Genomic DNA, 6,606 nt, shown 5'->3' on the forward strand with positions numbered 1-6,606 from the left:
GGTAATCAGCACTTCTCAGGAAATGGCAGACACTTCAGTATCCTGTATTTTCTAGTGATGGGAGAAAAAAGATAACATGTTAGAGAAACCTGACTTTTATTTACATTTGAAGCCTTAAGAAAGCTATAGCATTAAACAGTATCAATACATCATTTCCATTCAGTACTCTTTTGTTTTCATGTTACATACACAACTAAAAATTACATACCATTAATTCAACAAAGGTAAACCCCCCAGACTTAACTGGTGTACAACAAAGAGCAGTGCAAATATGAATGTTTAATTATACTGTTTTGTATAGCTGAGGGACACATACATAAAAACTGCACATGTATAAAACTGACAGAGGCTGCTACCCAGTTTGGAGAAAGTAAAACACAGTAAGATGTAGGCAAGTTATTTGAATCCCTAAGGGAAAAAAAATGTTATAGTAACTGCCATTTCCTGCACAGGCCTTAAAGGCAAGTTGAAACACTGTTTTTTTTTAACAAGTAAAGATAATGCTTTTTTATTTTACTAATAACTAATAGCCTTATTACTGGACAGCTTCTCCAGTGTCCTGTGACTGCACAAGTGATTTCTACCAGTGCAGAGCAGGTGTAAACCCACCAGTCCTCATGGCAAAAACACATCATTGGACCCAAGTGGATCCTAGAGCAAGGAAGAAGCTGCCATCGACATCAACACCATGCTCCTCCCAGAAAAGAGGAGAATAAAACCCTACCATGAATGTTATATTTCTCCCACCAAGTTGTCAGGAAGACAACTTGCTGTCACACTTCTTCCCTAAGACAAAAACTATCAATCAGCATTAACAGCTAGAGGAGCAGTGGAGAGGTAAATGCAGCACCAGAGGAAAAGCATTAGACTTGGAGGGGGGGTTATTACAACTTTTAATTATAATATTGTTGATGATGTATATTTTTTCAATCTGGTATTTAAACTGCATTTAAACTAACTAACATCATCTGTTTTCTGTAATTTGGATATACAGTAAAATCTTCAAATTAGATTAACAATAAAATTTTGGCTTCCAGTACAAGATGTGGTCCCTCTTTTGACTATATCAAGATGCTTAAGCACAGCGTATGTGTATATACAAAAACTCTGGTATAGTAGTGGTTCAAAATGCTAATCTCACCCCTGCTCTTGTACTCCAGGAACGTATGCACTCCAGTGTGATAAAATGATGAAATATTTGCTATGTTTGACATCACACCTCTTTGTAAATCTCTCTGAGCTTCTCATTTCAAGAACTACAGTTCTGATTCTGTATATTCCATTTTCTACGTTTTTTTCTGGCATTTATTGTGGGTATGGATTCTTCCAGGAAACAAAAGAGAAAGGAATAGGTTTATCACAAAGACCATTATTGCTTTTGATTACTTGCAAACTCTTCAACAGGAAGGAATACTCAAAAGCTGGCAGCTGCCAACTGCCATTAAGCTAGTTTTAGTTTGTACCATCGTTAGAATATTGTACATGTGGCTTTGATATTCCATGAATGCTTGAATGACCCATCTTTAATTCAAAACTGGCATCCAAAACCTTGCAGAGTAGCTTTGCTTTCTATAGCACTGCAAATCCAGCTCAATGGGCTGTGCAAGATCATTCTGTTCACTCATTGAACTTGTACTGATGGTGTGTCCCTCTGTTAGATAAAGGGCATGAAGCACTGTGCATCAACCTGAAACACTACTAAGATGGCTTATATATAGTCAAGGATACTAAAGTTTAATTTTTTTTATGTCTGATTGATTACTGATATTATGATCCCATCAATTTCAAGAAATAGAGTAGACCTTGACTACTTTCACCTTTTCTGAAATTCAAAAGTTACAAATGAAAGACCCATGACATCTCATCTGGGATATGGAACACTTCAGTGTCTATATACCTTTGCATGCATTTTAGATTTCCTTTCCTAGGTTTCTGTTAGTCTTCTTCCTCTTCTCTTTTCACTAAATGTTTCCTTTTAATGCATCCCTATACATGTTTTCCTGCATCTGATCCCAGGAAGCATTCAGCAATCAGCATTAAGGATCATAGAGTCATAGAATGGTTTGGGTTGGAAGGGACCTTTAAAGATCAGATAATTCAACCCTCCGTGCCATGGGCAGGGACACCTTCCACTTGACTAGGTTGCTCAGAGCCCCATCCATCCTGGCCTTGAACTCTGGCTCCAGAATCAGGACATCCATAACTTCTCTGGGCAACCTGCTCCAGCATTTGACTCCTTCTATCATAAGAGGGGAAAAAAATATCTTAACTCTCTGCTTGAGAAATGGCGATAAGCAAAGTCTTAGAGAAGGAAACAAGTCATCCTGCAATGTACTTACTTTTGCTCTTCTTTATCTTTGAAGATGAAACATTTCCCAAGGCCCTGATTTAACAAAAAAATCATTCATTGGAAAGAACTCTTTAAACAAGTGAAACTGCTTAAACTGTACTGTAGAGCTGCTGCACTGGGGCCAAAATGACCAGAAAGGTCACTCAAGAAACACCCAAGGAATACTTTTCTCCCTGGGGACGACAAGGAGTTTTTCTACATTGGCCCTAGGAGCAAATGACTGATGTGGAAAGGTCATGCTCCTTCTCAACTCTGAGTCAGCCACTCATTCTAATAAATTAAATTAAACACTCCTCAGTCCATTATTTTGTCCACTGGGACATGTAAATCTTATTAGTGTCAACGAAGGTCACAAGACACTCAGAAAAGATAATATACCCTCCTTATGATGTCTACCTATAAGATACATTACATGTCCTAAACCCATTTTCTATAATATTGTAGAAAATCTTACATAAATACAGCCCCTTCCTGTAATGTTTTAAAAGCATAGGGTGACACATAAATCACAGGATGATGAGCATTGTGAAAGCCTTTTATCTTTGGTACAGTCCATTAAAAACAAAACATAAATTCTGAAGCAGCACATAGGAGGATCCTCTGAGACCTAAGATTCAAGGGCACTTATGTGCTGAACATGCATTGACCAAACTAACTGTGTTTACCCATGGGTGAAAATCCTGTCCACATAGGAGCAAGCAGCTGTAAAATGAAATTATACAGCCAGGAGATGCATTCCTATGGGATCTTACTCAAAAGATACAAAACTACAATTTGCTACCTAGCAGCACTGTTCAGTGGCTGGTTTTGTGATAGCAGGTCATGTAGAGAGGAATGAGATGGACCGATACGCTGTTTGGTTTATGAGGGAAAGAACACAGTAGAGCTGAGGATACTTTTACAAGTTGTGTGCATTGATTGAAGCTGCGCTAAAGAGCTGCATCTTAAAGGGACATGATGTTCACTCATATTACAAATACAGATTTGTAAAAAGGAAACTTTAATGTCTCTCTTAAGTGTATTTTTCCCCCTGCAAAATGGGTGGTGAAGTAGTTTGTGAGCTACACCCGCTGTAGTTATAAGTGGATCATGTCATGCCACTGAGTTTTGATCAGAGCTCACCATGAATTAAAAGTTAGTGGATTGTTCTGCTTAACATCAATAACATAATGTATTATAGGGGATATTTTTTCCCTGTGTTTACTTTGATCTGCTAACTTTTTTCTCCCTTATTGTGCTATTACGAGAAAGCCAATACAAACCTTGTTTAGGAGTTCTGCTTAAAATTGATGTTCACTTTATTTTGTATTGCTCATAGAACAGCAATTAGCAACTAGTTTGTAGGTTGGCTTTCTGAGAATTTCCACTACATTTTTATGCACGTGTGTGTGTAACATTATTTTCTTCTCTCTTTCCTTGTTTTTATTTTACATGGCATCAATAATGGACCTTTTGAATAATGTCTTGTTGTTTAGTCTAACGTGTTTTAATTCAGTGCTTAGAATAGAGAACAGTTAGAAAAAACAAGATTTCTTCCATTGAAAAAAAAAAGAAAACATTTGTTAAAGACCATAAGTACATCTTACATGAAAGTAAAATGACAGGTAGGTCTTAATAAACTACATTACATCTCTTCTTTGGAATAAGCAATCATTTACTTTAAAGCTCATTTACAGCCCGTGTTTTTCATACTAGAATTAATCTGAAATTCTAAATAATCCTCTCTCTGAAAAGCCATATGGGGCAGAGAAAATACTTGTGCAACAATTTTGGTGGTTCAGAGAACAGGAACTAGTGAAACAAGGTGAAGGTTTCTAGGCTCAAAGGAGAGGGAAATAAATGAAGGATGGCAACATTTTCAGACTGAATAACACCCAGCTTCTCCCTTTCAAAACCTTTTTTTATTTGTTTTTTAATTTTGCATGTTATAACTGAAAAGCTTCGAGGCTGAGACAAAACAGTTTTGTTGAAATAAAATATTTTGATAGATCCTAACTATTTCTCTCTTCATGTGTGAAGAACTACCAGCATCTGTTAAAAACAGAAAGACAGACAAATGCTGAATATCTCAGAATATTCGCTGATAGGGAATGCCCATTCTCTGAGTAGCTCTAGGCAGCAATATTCATTTTCCCATAACTGATGTGCTTTCAGCAACGTCCGACTTTGTACCAGCAGAGAGCAGTATTCCCCCCGTCATAAAGGGCTAGACCCTGCCAGACCTGAGTGGCTTTTGTTTAGTTTATGTATGCGATGGGGCCTGTGGTCAGGGTCTGCACAGGTGACAGTGCTCAGTATTTTGCTGGTCTTATTTATATATTTAGGTTGACGGGAACAGTGAGGAATTCTGCCCACAATATTTGCTTAAACTTATCATTTCTGAGCTCACGAGTATGAAAGGGCTGCTGCTTTCCCCTTCCAGTATTTTATATGGAGTTGCTTTTATCTTCTGTTTACTGAATTTAGGTTTATTAAATTGTCTTCCATAAAACAATACATACACCTCAGTGTTTATATTATAACAAGATTTCTACCTCTTAAAAAGACTGTTCATGCAAACAGAAACCTTCTGCCTCCACCAGGCCCCAGTAAATGCTTGTTTACATTATCTCTGTGATCTGTAACAACCAAGCACCCAACTGAGCCCCTGCAGATTTACAAGTCGAATGAATCCCTGAGGTTGAGATATCAAACATCCACTTGCTAATTGTGACATTAATCTCACACTGTCTGCTGATGAGATGTTAATGCTGTACTAGTGCCACATTGCCATTTAAAGTCATTTCATCCTGTAGTGCCAGTCATGTGGTTCTGACTGCTGGTACAGATCCAACAGATGGATTGTGAAGGAGTAGGAGGCAGAAAGCAAAATGCAAACAGACTCGCTGATTTTAAAGTACAGCATATTCAAAGGTTGCCTTTGCTTTTAGATTTCTCGGTTCTTAAGCACCTGAAATAAGGTGGCAGCTCTCACTGCAGCATAGTCAGGTAACTCAGACAGACATCCAGACCTGGGTGCTGCGAAAATGCTTCTGCCCTGCAGTTTACACAGGGCAAAGGGATTTAGACACAGACAAGCAACTCTTGAAGCAAAACTCACTCCCCTGAGCACAGTGGTGAAGTTCCCTACAAAGTGAGAGGGAAGAGTTCAGCAAGTCAGGGTGAGGTAGCTAGAGCCAGGATGCTGCAGAAGGAGCTCAGTGTGGCCAGTAGGAAATCCTGCAGAGGAGGTTTTGCTGCAGGGAGATTGACTTTTCTAAACAGAAGTGGGAACACAGACACCTCTTTGAAGGAGAATCTAATACCATAGCCAACCTTGCTACCTAGGTGCCTTTGTGAAGGGATTTTGCTGGAAGTACTCAGCACTTGATAGAGTTGGGCCCTGAAATGATGCTTACTTCGTAAATGGGTTCTGCAACAAGAACAGTGTATGGGATTTGTGAAAATAAGCAAAAGCGCTAAAAGTCTGAATGTGCCTCAGTGTTTCCATATTCTAGTTGAATGCTAAAACCAAATAACATCCATCTAATGGCAGAGAATAGTAACATATCATGGAATTTACTTATGCAATCACAACTGGTTAAAAAGCCACACATTGAGTACTTACAAAGAGAATACTGAATAAAGGCATTACAGAGAACACATTTCTGAGGCATTGGAACATGTGGTAGCTTTAAAGATTATTACAAGAATATTTTCATAACCAAAAAGAAAAAAAGGCTTACATATGCTTTTTAGTGAGAGTTTGTATACCAAATTCTGACAGACATGAGGCCAAGAGAGAGAAGTCAGGAAAGCTGGAGCCCATTCTAGGGAAGCAGCTGCTTTCATCTGGAATTGACTGAGAACTATCATGACTCAAAAAAGGCTAGCCAAGAAAAAACTTGCTCTTCACGTCTTGTAAAAGGTTCATCCTGGTCTCCCTCTCTTTCTCCCTCTCTCTGAATAGTTTATTAGGAGGTGGACCTTTCCTGCTCAAGTTGCAGCAGCCACAGGTCAGAATTTTTTGGCTTGTGGAGTAATGGATTCTTCTTGTTATCCTCACTGTTCAGCTTCTATGTCCTCGAGGTTTCAGTGTTATATAGTATTGTACGATACAAAAGAATAGTGTTAATGTAATCAGTGCTGTGAAATGAGATTAATAATGACTGTTCCATCTGGCAGGCTGAAACAGAGGGTTTCCCATGAATAGGAGGGATTCTGTACCACTGACACTGACTTTTCCTTTCCCAGGTTCATTAGCTTTGCTTTCTTCC

This window comes from Nestor notabilis, unplaced genomic scaffold (assembly GCF_000696875.1).
Source record: "Nestor notabilis isolate BGI_N333 unplaced genomic scaffold, ASM69687v1 scaffold1581, whole genome shotgun sequence".
Taxonomy (NCBI): domain Eukaryota; kingdom Metazoa; phylum Chordata; class Aves; order Psittaciformes; family Psittacidae; genus Nestor; species Nestor notabilis.